The sequence below is a fragment of the Acinonyx jubatus genome, chromosome C1 (assembly GCF_027475565.1).
Source record: "Acinonyx jubatus isolate Ajub_Pintada_27869175 chromosome C1, VMU_Ajub_asm_v1.0, whole genome shotgun sequence".
NCBI lineage: Eukaryota > Metazoa > Chordata > Mammalia > Carnivora > Felidae > Acinonyx > Acinonyx jubatus.
Window position 1 is genome coordinate 12323683 of NC_069381.1, and position 18472 is coordinate 12342154.

General features: G+C 54.9%; 2 long non-coding RNA genes across 2 annotated transcripts; one reads left to right on the forward strand and one right to left on the reverse strand.

Annotated features, from left to right (window-relative positions):
• Positions 1-15040: 15040 nt before the first annotated feature.
• LOC128312734 (uncharacterized) lies at positions 15041-16482 on the forward strand. Its single transcript, XR_008292422.1, has 2 exons — positions 15041-15136; positions 15908-16482. It is a non-coding gene; the product is annotated as an uncharacterized LOC128312734 (long non-coding RNA).
• Positions 15836-17918, reverse strand: LOC113599130 (uncharacterized). The gene is made up of 2 exons (XR_003419864.2): positions 17403-17918; positions 15836-16205 (listed from the first exon to the last, which is right to left on the reverse strand). It is a non-coding gene; the product is annotated as an uncharacterized LOC113599130 (long non-coding RNA).
• Positions 17919-18472: the final 554 nt, after the last annotated feature.

The window sequence follows — 18472 nt, forward strand, 5'->3', positions numbered from 1 at the left end:
AATTCCCAAATCGGGAAATTGACATTGGTGCGATGTGTCCTCCTCTGCCACCTTGTGTCGCCTGTGTAGGGTTGTGTGGCCACCACCCCAGTGAAGACACAGAGCTGCTCTATGACGGCAGAGATCTCCCTGGGGCTGTCCTTCGTAGTCATAGCCCCCTCCCTCCCACCTGGAGTCCCTAAACCTTGGCAACCACCAGTCTGTTCTCCATCTCTGTGATTTTGTTCTTTCGAGAATGTTTTGTAAATGGAATCATCCACTTCTTTTGAAGCTTATTTACTTACTTTGAGAGAGAGAGAGAGAGAGAGAGAGAGAGAGAGAGTGTGTGCATGCACAAGTGGGGGAGGGGCAGAGAGAAAAGGAGAGACGATCCCAAGCAGGCTCTGCTCCATCAGCAAAGAGCCCAGGGTGGGACTCGAACTCATGAGCTATGAGATCATGACCTGAGCCGAGATGGGCAGCCGGATGCTTCACCCACTGAGCCACCCGGGCGCCCCTGGAATCAGACCCTTCTAAGGCTGAGTGTGAACACTCAGCCTAATCCCTTGAGGTCTGTGCAAACTGTTGTGTGCATCAGCGGTTTGTTCCTCTCTCTTATCGCGTTGTGTTCCTCCGTATGACCTATCGCGGCCTGCTTAACCATTTGTCCAATGAGAGGACATCTTGTTTGTTTCCAGAGTTTGGCTGTTGCAAACAAAGTTGCTGGGAACACTTGTAGATCGGTTTTAGTGTCGACTTGAGTTTTTGTTTCTCCAGGATCAGCGCCCCGAGTGTGTAATCGCTGGGTCAGAGGCTAAGTGTGTATTTCGTTTCGTTAAAGAAACCACCAAAGTATTTTCGAGAGCGGCTGTCGCATTTTACGTCCCCGCTGGCCGCGTGCGAGGGAGCCGGCTTCTCCACACGCTCGCCAGCATCTGGTTTTGCCACTTTTTTACTTTAACTGTTTTCACTCTAACTGTTCTCACAGGTACGTCGCGATGTCTCGCTGGGGTCTTGATTTGCATTTCTCTTCTGGCTGGTGATGCTGAACATCTTTTCACGCCCCTCATCGGTATCTGTAAACCCTCTTCCGTGACATGTCTCCCGGTTTTTCTAATTGCATTTTGTTGTTGTTGTTTTTTTTTACTGTTGAGTTTTGAGAATTCTTTTTATATTTTCTTTTTTAAAATATCTTTTTAAAAAATTGTTTTTAATGTTTATTCATTTTTGAGAGAGAGAGACAGAGCATGAGCAGGGGAGGAGCAGAGAGAGAGAGGGAGACACAGAATCCGAAGCAGGCTCCAGGCCCCGAGCCGTCAGCACAGAGCCCGACGAGGGTCTCAAACCCACAAACCGTGAGATCATAACCTGAGCTGAAGTCGGCTGCTCAGCCGACTGAGCCACCCAGGCGACCGTATATATTTTCAATATGAGTCCTTTGTCAGACATGTGGGTTCAAAGTATTTTCTCCCGGTTTGTAGCTGGGCTTTCCGTCCTCTTAACAGGGTTTCCCATAGAGCAAAATTTCCTGATTTTGATGAAGTCCAGTTTATGAATTTTTTTTTCTCTTATGGACTGTGCTTTGGCATCATGTTCCTAGCCTGGAGCTTCTGGGTGGGTGAAAAAGTGGAGATGTGGGGGAAAAGGGAGCTCTGAGAGAGGGCAGGGAAGGCCCTCGCCCTTCCCCCAACCCTTGCCTTGTGGGTCTCTTCCGTCTGTCTGTTCCTGAGTTATATCTTTTTACCACCAGCCAATGATCTGGGAAAAAGAGGAAGAAGAGGAGGAGGAGGAGGGGAGGAAATCAACCCTAGCCCTAGGTCCTAAAGACATTCTTCTATGTTTTCTTCGGAATGTTTTATAGTTGTGTGTTTTACTTTTAAGTCCATGATCCGTTTGGAGTTCATTTTTATATGAGACGGGAGGCTGAAGTCAAGTTCATGTTGTAGCCTGTGGATATCCAGTCGCTCCCCGTCATTTGTTCAAAAAGCCCATCCTTTTCCTCTTTCAAACCCGGACTTGTAACCAGGACACCTGGCCACCTCAACACTTTGTGCGTTCGTGTTCCCTGCAGGATTTTGTTTGAAGAGAAAATGTCGCCGCTAAAATAGTTTGAAAACTGTTGAACGAGATGATGCGAACGTTCTCCTGGCTCTCATACCTTATTAGCTCCAAGCCCTGGGGTGACGCATGGAGCTCAGCGGCTGGCTTCAAAGTCCCCCAGACAAGGGACTCCTGGGTTCCCGCCTCAGCAGCGGGCCCCTCCTGGGCCCCCTCTTACTATCTGGGCCCTCCTCCCCAGATGGGGCCTCTCGGCATAGAAAGGAGCCTTCCTTTGATGGGAGGCTCATTAGTGGGACAGAGGACACCCCCGGGCAGGGGCATGAGCCTGCGGGCAGGCAGGCAGCCCCCTCGTGAGGAGCAATGATGAGCTGGCCACGTGGACGAGGGGGTGGACGTGCCGGGGGTGGGGGTGGGGGGGAAAGAATGCACCAGGCGAGACCCGCTCTGAGGACTTGGAAGGGCGGCTTCACGATGCAAATTGAGATGCTCGCTTCTACCCACCGTCAAGGGATGCTGGGAGAGAATTCCCCCAGATGCCCTGGGAGGAGCCACAGAGGGCTCAAGGGCACGAGGAACGCGCCTCCCCCCTCCCCACCAGACCCCGCACCCCCCACCCCCAACACGTACCTGCACCAGGATTCATCTCGCGCTGGCAACGGCCCCGTCTCCTCGATGAACCGATGTCTCTTCTCTCTGCCATCCCTCCCAACTGCAATGAGACCTGAAGGTCGTTTGTCAAAATCTCTGGTTTGAGACAAGAAGTAACCAGCTAAAAATAGCAGCGTGCCTCAGGTGCCGGGCTCACGTCAGTAGGGTGCTTTAGGTTAGCGAAGCGTGCTGTCTGCTTCCTCGGGCCTCCAGACCACCTGCTGAAGCCACGGTCACAGATGATTATGCCCGCATTATAGCAGGGAAGCCCGGGGCTCAGGAAGGTCAAGGGGCTTGTCTTTTCACTTTTCCGCCTCCCTCCACTAGGCTGGAAGCTTAGAGGGATGGCTTGCTTGTTTACTGCCTCACTCCCAGCTCTACGAATAGCTTCCTAACCCAGTAAATACTCTGCACGTGAGCGCAGCAACTTGTAGGGGGGCTTAGGCGAACAGGCCCGGTGGGTCAGTTCTCACAACGAGATCCAGCAAATAACAACAAATGACAGGCGAATGGTCCGAGACCTTCCGAAAAGTGAGAGGCACCGAGAGGTCACATCCAGCCCATGAGTGAAGAATGGCTCTTACGGGGGCCGCGTGGGTGGCTCAGTCGGTTAAGCCTCCGACTCTTGACTTCGAATCAGGTCAAGTTCTCACGGTTCGTGGGTTCGAGCCCCGCACTGGGCTCTGTGCTGACAGTATGGAGCCGGCTCGAGATTCTCTCTCTCTCCCTCTCTCTCTGCCCCTCCTCCACTCTCTCTCTCTCTCTAAATAAATAAACTTAAAAAAAAAAGAACAGTCTTTCCACGTGAACCTCAGTTAAACTGTCTTCCTCTCCCCGAAAGAATTTCATTCTGCTCGCTGGTCGAACCGTGTTACAAAAAAATTCTCCCGGATTATAATTTTGGGATTTGATCACAAGTAAGGAGGCATTTGGGAACGTTCATTTTATCCTTGTTATGTAAGTAGCCCCAGGTCACCTGCTAGGGTGCCTCTTGGCTCCCAGGGCCTGAGATATTTGCTGTCTGGGCCTTTACAGAGGAAGCTTGGCCGACCCCAGCGCTAGAGGGAGGGAAATTTGAGCTCTACTGCAAGGGTTGGGGGTGATGACAGGGCACCCAGATGAAACGGTAAGGACATGGGTGACAGATCTGTGTCCCTGGGCAGAGGAGGCTGGTGTGGCCGAGAGGAGGCTGCTACGTTCCCAGAGACCCGAAACGGTGACTGCCATTTACAAAGCACCCATCACGCACCAGGGGCGAGGAGGCTTTGCAGGACGCCAGACAGGCAATGCAAGCGTCCTTCCCATCCTGCTTTCCTATGAAGAAACCCGAGGCCGGGGAGGTTCTCTCAGCCAGTAGGGGGCAGAGCTGGGACTCTGTGATGGTTAATTTCACGCGTCAGCATGACCTGGGCGAGGGATGCCCAGAGAGCCGGTAAGACGTTAATGCTAATGCTGGCTGTGCAGTGAGAGAGTTCTGGGCGAGATCAGCATCTGAATAGGGCGGCTGAGTGAGCCAGATGGACCCTCCCCAGTTCAGCGGGCATCATCCAGACCCCAGAGGGTCTGCACGGAGCAAAAGGCAGAGGAAGGGCGGATTGTTCTCTGTCTGAGCCGGGACACGCATCCCGCATCCTGGGGCATCAGCGCTCCTGGTTCTCGGGCTTCGGACCCGGACCGGGACTCACACGGCTGGTCCCAGAGTTCTCGGCCTTTGGGTTTGACTGGCACCGTGCCGTCAGCGTTTCTAGCACGCAGACGGTGCCTCATGGTGCTTCTCAGCCTCCGCGATCCTGTGAGCCAGCCCTTCACAATAGATCTCTTTCTGTATCTGCTCATATGAACAGACGTACCTCGGTACATATATCTCAGTATAGCCTCGGGCTCCTGTCTCCCTGGAGAACCTCGTACAGACTCTCACCCAGGGCTGACCACCACCCAAGCCCAGCCTCTCTCCCCGACACCCGGGGATCTCTAGAAGGCACCCCCCCTCCCCCCCCCACCCGTCCTGCAGAACTTGCTCTGCTCTGTTTTGCAACCGCAAATACTCCTTAGGTGCCTGCCCTGGGCCCAGCGTCACGCTGAGTCCTTCAAACTCCTCTTCGGCCTTCAAGGCCCTTTCCAAGGTCACCTCTTCCCCAAAGCATTCTCTGGTATACCGATGATGACGGTGGTGGAGGCTGTGATGAAGCAGACCCTGTGTTTTCCACGTCTTTTTTTTTTTTTTAAAGTAGGCTTTCCGCCCAGCACAGAGCCCAACGCAGGGCTTAAACGCGTGACCCCGAGATCAAGACCTGAGCTGAGATCAGGAGTCAGACGCTTACGACTGAGCCCCCCGGGCGCCCCTCTGCCATGTATCTTTGCATTTAATCCGCACGACAGCCCTTTTGAGCAGGGGCTCTTGTTACCGACCTCAGCTGACAGATGAGGAAGCTAAAGCCCAGAGAGGCGAGGTAAGCAGCCTGAGGTTGAACAGCTAGTGAGGCTGTATTGGAGCTCGGTTGCCCCTGACTTCACAGTCTGCAATCTCAGCCCCACACTCTGCTGCGTCCAGAGTAAGAATGGGTCCTTTCCTGCCCTTGTGGTTGAAAGTTTCAAATCCCTACCAGACGCTTCACAAATTACATGTCACGCAATCCTCACAGCAATCCGAGGGGCAGGTGTTTTCACTGTCGCCATCGCAACGTCTTTGGTGCTCAGAGAGGGGAGCAAAATTCTCGGATGCCACACACATCATGTAGACGGCAGAGCCGGGTCAACCCAGACTTGTAAGATCCCAGAGGCCCGTGTCCTCCCCGCTTCATGTCGCAGCTTCTTCTGGGGACCCCGCAGACCTCCCCGGGAGAGTCCTCCAGTGTAATGTGCTTCCTGGAGTCCCCCACCATCCGCAAGGTGGCTTCTGGGGTTACCGCGTCCTCTGCAGTCGGTCAGCTTTCCGGGAGCCCCACCTCCCTCCCTCCCGCCCAGCTCGGCCCAGGACCTGTGGGTCCCGGCCCCTGAGAGTTGTGCGGGCCGTGGGCCACGGCTTGAGAGTCAAAGGGAAGGGCCTTTGGAGAGGCACCAAGTTCAAACCTGCTTTGCCTGGCTTGACCCTCAGTGGGCGGCCCCAGCTTTCCAGCTGCCAGCCTGGCCATGCCAAGGACCGAGCAGGGTGCTTCAGGCAGAACCCCCGCACGAAAGAGCCGGGCTTCCCAGGCTCCTTCACGTGGCAAGTGACCCCAGGAGGTGGGGACACGAGAGCTCTTCTTCCGGCCAGCCGCTCTGCTCAGAGAGGCTGGAAAATCTCTCTGTCCCGGCGTTCATCTTGCAACCACGAACCACAACGTGAAGCACCCACCTCCTTCAGTCTGGCCCTGAATCCTTGCTACACCTTGCGTAGGAGAGTGGCTCCTTTCCAAACCATTTCACTCATGTGTTAAGAACAGTTTCCGGGGCGCCTGGGTGGCTCAGTCGGTTAAGCCTCCGACTTCGGCTCAGGTCATGGTCTTGGAGCTCGTGAGTTCGAGCCCCGCGTCGGGCTCTGTGCTGATGGCTCAGAGCCCAGGGCCTGCTTCGGATTCTGGGTCTCCCTCTCTCTCTGACCCTCCCCCCCGCTCACACTCTGTCTCCCTCTCTCTCTCAAAAATAAATAAAACATTAAAAAAATTTTTAAAAACCCCCAAATTTCTGTATCAATGACTAAACCAATCAAAGAACTTTTTGTATTTAGGAGTATTTTGTTCAGGCTACTTTGCCATTAGCAGAATTACCGAGGCAAAGGGCAGGACCGCTTTAAGGCTGTGGATGCACACCACACCGGAAGAGTGAAGGCGCCGTGGACCCTGCCGGGAGCATGCACAGCACGACCCAACCCAGGTCCTGGCTTTGGCAGATGCATTCCGGGCCCCTAACACCAAACACCCAGCGTCTAACTACGCTCGGCACGTCTTTTCTGACCCGCACGGAAGATACGTGGCTCTCAGCATGCGCCATATAAAGGTTTTGATGCTTTGCGTATTTTAACTTCTTGAACTCCCGTAGTGATGCTATGAGGTGGGTAGTGTGGTTATCCCCCTCTACAGATGAGGAAACTGAGGCCCGGGCGGGGAGAGGCTGGGTCGGGGGTGGGGGGAGTGCCTCTGTGGCACCCTGCCATGCCGCCTCCAGCCGTTTCTGCCGCCCCGAAGGCTGACCTCCGCTCAGCAGGACCTCAGGGCTTTGCTGGCATTTGGGGGGCCGTCCCCAGGAAAAAGGTGGGCGGTGGCAAAGGGCGGACTCACCCTGTCCTGGTCTCTCCCTGGGTCTTGGGGACCACAGGCTTCTGCTGCTTGTGGTTCAATGTCTGAAAACCATGGCTTAGGGTATTCTGTCCAATTTTACGGTTGTTCACGATGGGGGCTCATACAGTCGTACTAGGTACTCAGCTACACCACCTTGCTGGCCGATGCTGCTTCTTCTTCTTCTTTAATTGTTTTTCATGTTAATTTATATTTAGAGAGACAGAGAGAGAGAGAGCGCACTCTTGAGTGGGGGAGGGCCAGAGGGATGGAGACAAAATCTGAAGCAGACTCTGGGCTCTGAGCTGTGAACTGTCAGCCCAGAGCCCGATGCGGGGCTCGAACCCACGAGCAGTGGGATCATGATCTGAGCTGAAGTCGGATGCTTAACCGACTGAGGCACCCGGGCACACCCTTTTCTTTTTTCTTTTCTTTTCTTTTTTTTATTAAAAGTTTTAGGGCCAGGGTGCCTGGGTTTCTCTGTCTGTTAAGCACCCGACTCTTGATTTCAGCTCAGGTCACGATCTCACGGTTCGTGGGTTCGAGCCCCGTGTCGGGCTCTGTGCCCATACCGGGAACCTGCTTGGCATTCTCTCTCGACCTCTCTCCCCCCCCCCCAACCCTGCCCCGTGCTCAATGTCTCTCTCTCTCTCTCTTTCTCACAAAATAAATATAAATGAAACTTTAAAAATAAACATGTAAATAAACTCTTTAAGAAAAGTCTTAGGGCCACCTGGCTGGCTCAGAGGAGCATGTGCCTCTTGATCTCAGGGCCCCGAGTTCGAGCTCCACGTTGGGTGTAGAGATTGCTTAAATAAACAACATCAACAAAAAAGTAAAATTTTTGAATTGCGGGAAAATACGCCTAACATAAAATATACCACTTAAACCAGTTTTTTTTTATGTTTATTCATTTTTAAGACAGAGAGAGAGCATGAGCAGGGGAGGGGCAGAGAGAGAGACACACACACAGAATCCGAAGCAGGCTCCAGGCCCCGAGCCGTCCGCACAGAGCCCGACGCGGGGCTCGAACTCATGGACCGCGAGATCACGACCTGAGCCGAAGTCGGACGCTCAACGGACTGAGCCACCCAGGCGCCCCGTGGTGATGTTTCCTGAACGTCTTTTTTCAGATATGAAAACAATACAGAGCACCGGCAAAGGAAAAGTAGGAAAGTGCAGGAAAGGAGGGGAAAGGCCAGCCGATGACCCACGACTTTGTAAAATCAATCAATCAATCAATAGATAAAATAAAATAAAATTTCTTTTTTTCCCCACTTATAGCAGAGCTTTTGGGAACCATCCAAGCCAGCTGCTGTGTTTCACCCCCAGGGGCTCCAGCGAGAGAAGCTGACAAAAGGTCATCAGGAACCTGGCCGGCCAGGACCCTGACGCTAACTAGGCCTAAGTGAAGGCATTTTCCTGACCAGTGAACAGTGGGCCTTGTGTTAACCAGCCGAGTACAGACCTGGGGCCTCCCAGCGCGGCTCCCAGAGCCTGGTTTCCAGGTGCCGTGGGCGCAACTTGGCGAATCCCTTTCCAGCACAGAAGGCCGCTGACTCTGCCCTTGGGAACCCATGGGCGTGTTTCTCCTCTGCCCTGCCTTCCCGGGCCTCATCAGCTAGCAATCAGCCAGGTAGTTTTGTTTTTCCTCTGACGGCCTTTATTTATTTATTTTTAACACAACCAGCTACCATTTTGGTGGATTCTGGGTTTTGGGGGGGGGGGGGAGTGGGGGTTATATCTTCAGGGATCAGGGAGCAGCTGCTATACCTGAGGGGCCAGAGAGCTGGGTCTGGGAAACAATTGAATTCCTACCCCCAAGGAATCTAAATGCTAATCACAGGCCGGTTTTTTTTGTTTTTTTGTTTTTTTGGTTTTTTGGGTTTTTTTGGCCCCAAAAGAGAACTGGCAAACAAAGACCAGCTTTGAGAAGTCATCATAATTAGAGATAGCATTGCTCATGGTTCTTTTCTAGGGACAATTGGGTACTTAACACACATTCATTTTTTTTAAGACTTTTTTTTTAATGTTTATTTGTTTTTAAGAGAGAAGGAGGGACAGAGCCTGAGCAGGGGAGGGGCAGAGAGAGCAGGAGACACAGAACTTGGAAGCCGGTTCCAGGCTCCGGGCAGTCAGCACAGAGCCCGACGCGGGGCTCGAACTCACGGACCGCGAGATCGTGACCTGAGCCAAGGTCGGACACTTAACTGACTGAGTCACCGCCCCTCACACACGTTATTTTATTCCTTCTTGGGAGCAGGCCTTGTTCCTTCCCGCCGAGGGAAGCTCAGAGGTGAGTGGATTAGCTTCAGCTCACACAGTTGATCTGCGGGAAAGCCTAGATAATGCCAATTTATAACTATTATTGTTACTATTATTATAGCTAGCATGCATTGAGCCCTTACTAGGTGCGGGCAAAGATTCATGTACTCTGTCTATAATTTTATGAAATCCTCCTTAGAGCGCTATGAGGTGGCTATTTTTACCATCATCTGTCCATCTTTCAGGTGACCAAACTGAGGAACAGTCTCTCACAGCAGGCTACCTAGACCGTGGGGGAGCCAGGACTCCAACCGGGGTCTTGCACACCACCCATCGTTAACCTTCAGCCCACCCTGCCCCCTGACCTCTGACTGGCTTACTGATTCACAGCCACCGCGTCCTTGGACGACGTTAGCAATTGCTTTACGGGCAGACTTGGGAGCCGGGGCTTGAAATGATCCCATCAGGTCGCAGGCAGGGGCTGGGACAGAGGGCCTGTGGGGTTTGTCTGCTATCCCCGCAGACCACGCCACCTCTCCCGAGAAATGAGAGTGGCACCGGCCCCCGCCCCTCCCCCCTCCCCCCCCCTTCCCGGGTGACACGTTATCTTTGGCAGAATCTGAGAGACTGTGTGCGTTTAGTTCACAGGCATTTGCAAGTTTGGCCACAATCTCTGCTCGGGACTGGTGAAAACACAGGCCCCCATATGCGAATTTTATGTCTGCTTTCTCATTAAGAGAAGTTTTAGCTCCTTTTTTTTTGGAAACAGCTTTTTGTACCTTCCAGGCTGGCTGTGAAGTTAACCCTTTGCTCTACGCATCCCTCTTTTTAAAATGGGATCTTTTCGGGGCTCCTGGGTGGCTCAGTCAGTTAAGCCTCCAACTTCGGCTCAGGGCGTGATCTCACAGTTGGTGAGTCTGAGCCCCCGCCTCGGGCTCTGTGCTGACAGCTCGCAGCCTGGAGCCTGCTTCGGATGCTGTGTGTGTGTGTGTGTGTGTGTGTGTGTGTGTGTGTATGTCTCTCTCTGCCCCTCCTCTTCTCTCTCTTTCTCTCTCTCTCAAAAATAAACATTAAAACCATAATAATAAAATGGAATCTTTCCTTTGTCCCCGAGGCCCCCCCCCCATCTGTTTTTCCTTAAGACTCCTCTTTTCATTGAGGTATAATTTGCATACAATGAAAGTCTGAGCTAAATCGCAGCAGCCCCCCAGCTCAGTGCCTGGCCCTTGGGTTAGTTAGGCACCTGTGTCTCCAGGGACCCTGGGGAAGAGGGACACCCCCTCTTGGCCTCCATAGCGTCAGCTGGGTAAGAGCGGAGCAGTGAGAGAATAGGTCGTTTCTCAGGGAGGGGACCCCGTGAGAGATGGGAGTGGCCAGTGGGGGGCCTTTCCAGCGGTGGGAGATGCGGTCGAGGAGGACGCGAGCCTAGCTCTTCAGGAGTGTGTGTGTCCGTGTGTGTGTTTGCAAAGCCCAACTGCGACAATGTGCGCTGCTGAAGAAGCAAACACGACACCGGGCACTTGTGATCTGAGATGACGGCGGTCGGGGACTCTTATAATAATACAGAGACATGCGAGCGAGCTCTGAATACCCCACAGGCAGCTGCGGACCCACAGCCAAGAAGCAGATCGAGGGGCCCGAACAGTGTTTGTTTATTTATTTATTTATTTATTTATTTATTTTTTAATATTTCTTTATTTTTGAGAGAGACAGAGACAGAATGCAGGTGGGTTAGGGGCAGAGAGAGGGAGACACAGAATCTGAAGCAGGCTCCAGGCTCTGAGCTGTCAGCACAGAACCCGACGTGGGGCTCGAACCCACAAGCCGTGAGATCATGCCCCGAGCCAAAGTCGGACGTTCCACCGACTGAGCCACCCAGGCACCCCCCCGAACAGTGTTTAAAAACATTTTTTTAAATGTTTATTCATTTTTAAGACAGAGAGAGACAGAGTGTGAGCAGGGGAGGGGCAGAGGGAGAGGGAGACACAGAATCTGAAACAGGCTCCAGGCTCTGAGCTGTCAGCACAGAGCCCGACGCGGGGCTCGAACTCACGAACTTGTGAGATCATGACCTGAGCCGAAGTCGGACGCTCAACTGACTGAGCCACTCAGGTGTCCCTCTTACATTTTTTTTAATGTTTATTTTTGCGAGAGAGAGAGAGAGAGAGAGAGAGAGAGAGTGAGTGGAGGAGGGGCAGAGAGGGAGAGAGAATCCCAAGTAGGCTCCAAACTGTTAGAGCCTGACACAGGGCTGGAACTCACAAACCATGAGATCATGGCCTGAGCCGAAGTCAGAGGCTCAACCGGCTGAGCCACCCAGGCGCCCCCTGAAGAGCGTCTCTTTATCAGCGTCCCTGCCAAGAGGGGGAGGCTTCCCTGATTTACTCAGGGCATGTATTTGCCCGAGACCCAGATCGGGGAGACAGACCTAGCACGTTTTTAGGGGACAGGGTGACCCCATTTGTAAGGGGGAAGGCTGAGAGGCAACGATGGGGGGGAGGGGCAAGGAGAAGCGCAAAATCCAAAGGTGGTTATTCAGGGTGAAGGTGACTGTCGCTGCATCAATTTGATCTTGCTTTCCTTTAGATGCTTGCCCTAGCATTCCATCCTTCCAAAGAGCTACCCTTTGAAGTTTTCCTTTTACCAATATTTTCTGAGCACTGGCTGAACCGTCACCATTCCTGCCACTGGGGATAGAGGAGGGACCAGTGGCAGACAAAGACCCTGCCCTTCTGGGGCTTCTATTCGATCGAAGGGAGACAGACATCCAGCAAGGCAAGGAGGTGAATTGTGATGTCTGTTAAAGGAGGAGGGTCCCACAGAGCAGGGAAGGGGAGAGAGTGTGCCAGTTGGAAAATGTACACTTACAGACGGGGTGGGCAGGGAAGCTTTCACTGGGAAGGAGGCATTCTGGCGAGGGAGCTAGCTGGGAGACAGGAGGCTACCGGGGGGACAGGGGGCGGGGGAAACACTGGGCAGAGAGAAAAGCAGGTGCAAAGGCCCTGAGGTAGGTAAATGCCGACTGTATCCAGGATCTGTGGGCAAGGAGGCTGGTGTGGCCAGAGTGGAGGGAGAGAGGTGAGGAAATGAGGTGGGAGGGGTCAGGGAAGTTTAGGGGAGGTCATACAGGGTCTCAGCTGGAGACCTGAGGGCACTGAGTAGATGGGGGACACGATTCTTCTTGTTAAAAATGGACTACTTTGCTCTCTCTGTGTCGAGAAGGAGCCAAGAGACACAGCAGGGAAATCAGTTAGGATTCCCGTGTGACAATCCAAGTGAGCCACGAGCATGGCAAGAAACGGTTGTTTTCAGATGTGATCTGAAGGTGGGGCCACTGGATTCATTGATTGCGGGGTGCGGGAGCAAAACACAAAGGTGACTGTAATTTTCAGCCTAAGCACGGAGTCACTGTCATCAGAGGAGAGGGGAGACCCACGGGGTAGAAGCAGGTTGGAGTGGTGGGGGAGGGCAGCGGATGAGAAGAGGGGACCCCTGGGGAGCTCAGTTTGGGACACGTTGACCTGCGATGCCACGGGACGTCCACGTGGAGACGGGAGCAGGCCGCTGGCCCCGAGCGCGGAGTTGGGAAGAGGTCTGGCCTGGACGCGGAGTCACGTGAGTCGTTCGCTTCAGCGCAGGCGCATCATTAGAGCCTCGAAACCACATAGGATCTCCGAGGGAACAGCCCCTCAGATGGTATCTAGACAGCTGCTCGCAGCTTCGCCAGCTCAGGGCTCACATTTCACAGGAGAAAAAGTGAGGTCCAGAGAGGGGAGGTTTCTGGTCCAAGGTTGCACAGCCAGCTGATGGCAAAATTAGGAATAAGACTTTGATTCCCCGGTTGCCAAGGTCGGCGTCCTTTCCTGCATCCAGCTTCTGAGTGCCTTTTTTTTCCTTTAAATGTTTATTTCCTTATTTTCGAAAGAGAGAGCAGGGGAGGGGCAGAGAGAGCGGGAGAGAGAGAATCCCAAGCAGGCTCCACACTGTCAGCATGGAGCCCGAGGTGGGGCTCGATGCCACGAACCGCAAGATCGTGACCTGAGCTGAAATCAAGAGTAGGACGCTTAACCGACCGAGCCACTCAGGCGCCCCTCTTAGTGCCTTTTTGTGATGAGTAAGGCTCACGGGGCTCTAACCCTTTGTCATCTGACCATGAGGTCGCCAGAGAGCGGGGATGGCCTCCCCCCGCCACGTGGCCGTCGAGGGCATTAGGACTTCTGCTCCTTGCTCCCCAGTCCCATCTATGCCGCCTCCTCCAGGAAGCCATTCTCTCAGGCCTGCGTCACCTGGACCTTCATTTGTCTTCTGCCCATGTCACCAGACTCCGGGCTCTGGGTCTTTGCCACTTTGTGTCCCATCGCCCAGGGGTCAGCAGCTGGCGGTGACAGCGAGCCTCTCCTTGCCCAGATCCTGCTCAGCTTCCTCTGAAACCTTCCCCGTGAGGTGCTGACCTCTGGGTTTCCACGTTCCAGCGTCTCTGCACTGTCCCTGTGTCCTCTGCAAGAACCCCGCTGAACCGGCTCAGCCAGGAGCCTTCATTCGCCACGTCTGATCACCCCCCATGTCCGATGGGCTTCCTCACGTCCCGCCACCGCCCTGGGGACGTCTGGTCACCCTGGCCTGCCTTCAGTGGGACTCCAACTAGGTGGGTGTGTGATAGGGCAATTTAGAATAAGAAATGCATTTGGTCTTCCTCCGGTTCTGGCCCAGAGACCCTGAAACCCTCGCAATTTCCTATAGAAGAGCCATCGGCAGGGGCATCTTTTGTTGTGATATTTACTTCTGTCCTCAGTTCCTGAAATGGCTTGGTCTTCTGTTACCTGTGACAGGTGCCTTTCAGCCACCCCTGAGTTTATGTTACTGAGGTCAGTTTTGGAAAGGCCCTGAGATGGGGGCTGGGTGCTGGGAGAAACTAACAAGCTTGGAAGCTTCCGACGTTCAGCCCTGCCCGCAGGACCTCGGGGTGGGGAGAGGGGTTGGAGAAGGCGTTCCATCACCTATGGCCAATGTTTTCATCCATCCCAATGTAATGAAGCCTCCATTAAACCCCCAAAGGACAGGGCTCAGGGTCCCGAGATTCAGAGAGCTTCTGGGTTGGTGGGTGTGGAGGTGCTGGGGTGGGGGGAGGGATGGCCCCTGGGGGGGGAGGGGCGGGCTCAGAAGCTCCTCCCCCCTCCCTCCTATCCTGCTTTTCCCAAGCCACATCCTGTGATAACTCAGCGATCGAGTACGTGAGGGTGAGTTCTGTGAGCAAATTAACCCAACCCGAGGAGGGGGTGGGGAACCTCCAACCTGCAGCCAGCCGGGCCGGGGGTGCAGGTGACAACCTGGCCCGCGGTTGGCTTCTGAAGCGGGGGCAGTCTTTTAGGACGGAGCCCTGCCCGGCTGGGATCTGATGCCATCCAGGTAGATAGCGTCGGAACGAGGTACATCGCAGGACGCGTGGCTGGTGTCTCCCACACGTTTGGTGCCCCGAGCCCAGAAGTGTTCGGAAGGAAGACAAGTGTGCCCTCTTCCTTCATTGTTGCTTAAGCCAGAATCCCGCCCCCCCCGCCCCCCCACCCCCGATGTTTCCTCTTGGAAACTCTCCGTCCATCCACACCCACCCTGCTCCTTGTCCTTGCCTGCCCACCTTCCCTCGCTGGGTCCCTTGCTTGAGCCCAGTCTCTGTCCCCTCCTGCAGAGTCCCCTGCAACGGAACCCTCCGTTCACAGCCGTAGTGCCCCCGAGTCAAGCCTGCCTTGCTGCCCTTTGACAAGTGCCATGACTAATTTTTTTTCTTTTACAGGAGAAACCGCCTTGTAGGGGGTAATGTCTCTCCGTGACCGTGACCGTCTCCTTGAGGGAAGAAGTAACCTCTTTGGGGGTGGGACCCACGTGCTTTGCCGTTTCTGTCAACGGTGCCAGGCCGAGCCCGGCACCGGGGACGCGTAAGTGACGAGGGAGGGTTTGGAAGGCGGCGGGCGGGTGGCCCTGACCGGTTGGATCTCATGCCCCGCAGTCTTGACTTTGGGATGACACATCTAAGGCCGGAGGTAAAGGAGGAGACGTCCAGTGGTTTTCTCTGAGCTGAGGGCCAAGAAATGGGTGCGAGGGTGGGGATCTTTGCCTCTCGTTGTGGATAAACCCGGAGAAACTTGTCTTCACTCGGAACCGTTCTCTTCGCCAAGGATCCTTCCTCCCCACTTAGCTCCTGAAAATGGCCCCTGGGTGTGCAAATAGCCCTCGCAGTGCAGAGTGTTCAGGCCCTCCTGACATTGGGGGCCGGGTGGGTCTTCTTCGTGGGGGCCATCGTGCTACGTGGCACAGCCTCCCTGGCCCCCACCCGCTAGGTGCCGGTAACATCTGCCTCTCCCACCTGACCACCAAACGTCTCCAGACACCTGCCAGATGTTCCCTGGGAGCACGATCGCCTCCGCCCCCCCCCCCCCCCAGCTGAGCACCACGGAGTTACTGTTCGGGATTATTTTCATCTGTGGCAGCAGGAAGGGGGGGCTGGAGTGGGGCCCCGACGGGGGAGGTGACCAGAACCAGATGTGTAGCTTTGATCGCTACCCTGAAACCCACTTTATGGGCACGTGTTTCCTATCTAGAGGGTTTTTTTCTCCAGAGAGAGCTTTTTTTTCCCCCACTGTTATAAACTCTCAGTGGGGGACGGGGGGCCCCGTGAGACTTACCTGGCTCCCCCTATACCGTTGAAGGGGCCGACCAGAGAGCGCCGTCGCGGTTGATGAACACGGATCCAAATCTCCCCAGGGAAGGGGAAGGAGGGCGAGTCTGGCATCCGATCCTGGCCCGGCAGAAGATGGCCGTGTGACCTCCAGCTCGCCGTTAGCCTCTCTGAGCCCTGAGGTTCTGAGGCACCCAGCGATGGGAGGTGCCCAGAAGGCAGCGCGCGTGTGGCCTGTCGTCGGCTGGCCCCGTAGAGGCTAACTCTCCGTTTTAGCCCCGAACGGTGATGCCAAGCCTGGCCGCCTAATGGCCTCATGATGTTGAACTCTGCAGAGACAAAACCAAATGTCAAGGTCGTTCCCCCCACGCAGGTGTGAGGGCGAATTCACGTCAGGTGGTTATGCTGTGCGGGCAGCACTGGGAGCCAGGAAGGAGGAAGGAGCAAAGGGCTGGGATCCGGAGACGTCCTCTGTTGACTTCTTGCTTGGTGCCGGACCCGCTCCAGTGTTCCTCTGAAGTTTGACGTTTTCTTGCAAATGTCTGGGGAAGATTAAAGAAGCACGCGCACGAGCGAGCATGAACGCACGCGCGGTGGCTGCGAAGGTAGAGGCTCGTCTGCTCAATTCTGCCTTCGTTACTTACAGTGCGTTGTGCCCCCGGGGCCCCCGCAAACCCCTAAAACACCACTCTCGGGGGTGGGGGTGGGGGTGGGGGCGTCTGCAGGTGGCACCATGGCCGTAGGAAGAGTGCACGTTGCTTTGAACAAGCACCAGAGAGAGAACAGGCTAGACCGCAACTTGACTCCTATGGATTGAGAGACGTGAGCCAGACACATCAAATAATTAGCCCCCAGGACTGGTCTGTGTGAGGCCTCTTCTCCTTTGGGTTCTGATAAAGGGCCCAAGGTTCTAGTTTGTTCTGAAAGCTCCTGGATTTGAAGAGCTGAAAAGCCAACCCCTTCCTTCCCTCCTCCCTCCCCTCTTCCTTCCTACCTTCTTTCCTTCCTTCCTTCCCTCCCTCCTTCTTCCTCCCTCCTCCTTCCTTCCTCCCCTCCTCCTTCCTTCCTTCCTCCCTCCTCTTCCTTCCTTACCTCCCTTCCTTCCCTCCCTCCCTCCCTCCCTTCCTCCTTCCTTCCTTCCTCCTCCCTCCCTTCCTTCCCTCCCTCCTTCTTTCCTTCCTTCCCTCCCTTCCTTCCTCCCTCCCTCCCTCCCTTCCTCCTTCCTTCCTTCCCTCCCTCCCTCCCTCCTTCCTTCCCTCCTTCTTTCCTTCCTTCCCTCCCTTCCTTCCCTCCCTCCATCCCTCCCTCCCTCCCTCCTCTCCCTCCTTCCCTCCCATCTCCCTCCTTTCCTTCTGTCCGTCCATCCAATGGTATTATCCAGGCAAACCCTTCCTGCCCCCAACTAGGTCAGTGCAACCTACCCAATCTCCATGCAGGTGAACCTTTAAATCAATCGCACGCCCAGGACACAATTTACATTTTAATGCACGAGATGTGCGTCACTATGGGGTAGAGTCCCAAGTTACCTTAGAGGCCAGAAACGGGTAGGCAGGCAGCCAGTCGAGACTCTCATGACATTTCGGTCTTTCGTGATTTTTCCCTACACTCCTTATCGTCTTCCCGCTTCGCTTTACCCCTGCTCTCTCTGGTCCAGCTGCCCGGCCTCCCTTGGACAGGCTAAGCTCCTGCCTCAGAGATGATGCCCTTGCTGTCCCATCTGGCTGGAATGTGCTGCTCCCACATACCCCTGAGTTCCTCCAAGCCCTCATCGCCCTCGGTCTCCGCTCAGATGTCACCTCCTCCAGGCAGCCGAAACAAAAGTGCCACCCACGCCTGTCCCCTTCTCTGCTGTCTCTCTCTCCCCAGCACTTACTGGCACATTCTGTACTTCCTCCTAACCCGCAGGAGCCTGTCTCCCGCTCTGCACGGTTCTGGCCAGAAGGAAGGCGTGACTGCAGGGTCCCCGGCAGTAGGACTTCCGCTAGCTTTAGAACGGGAAAGGAGCTTACGATCTTTTTGGCACTCCATCATTGCAAGGACGAGGAAACCAAGGGTGGGGGGGAGAGAAGAGCTCGTCATGCGCATGCAGTGGGTCCAGCTCAGGGCCAGGCAGTGGGAAGGAGTGGGGACACCTGTGTTCCAGAACCTGCTGCTGCCGGACTGAGTCCTTGCTCTGGGAGCCTGGGCCAAGTTCCTCCAGCTCGGCGAGTCCCTGTCTCCGGGTCTGGAGCACAGGTGCGCCACTGTCGGTGCTTTGTGGGAGGATGGAGAACGGTCCAGCGGGGCGACCCTGCAGCGAATGTCAGCCTGTTACTAGGAACCCACAAACTCGTGATATAGGGCCACACGGTTCTCAGAATGCAGGCCAGCCTGTGTGCTCGCGAGCTCACCTGCTTTTTTTTTTTTTAAGTTTATTTATTTTGGTGGGGGGGGGGAGGGGGCACAGAGAGAGGGAGAGGGAGAGGGAGAATCCCCAGCAGGCTCTGCACTGTCAGCGCAGAGCCCAACGCGGGGCTCGAACTCACGAACTGTGAGATGGTGGCCCGAGCCGAAATCCAGTCGGACGCTTAACCGACTGAGTCACCCAGGCGCCCCT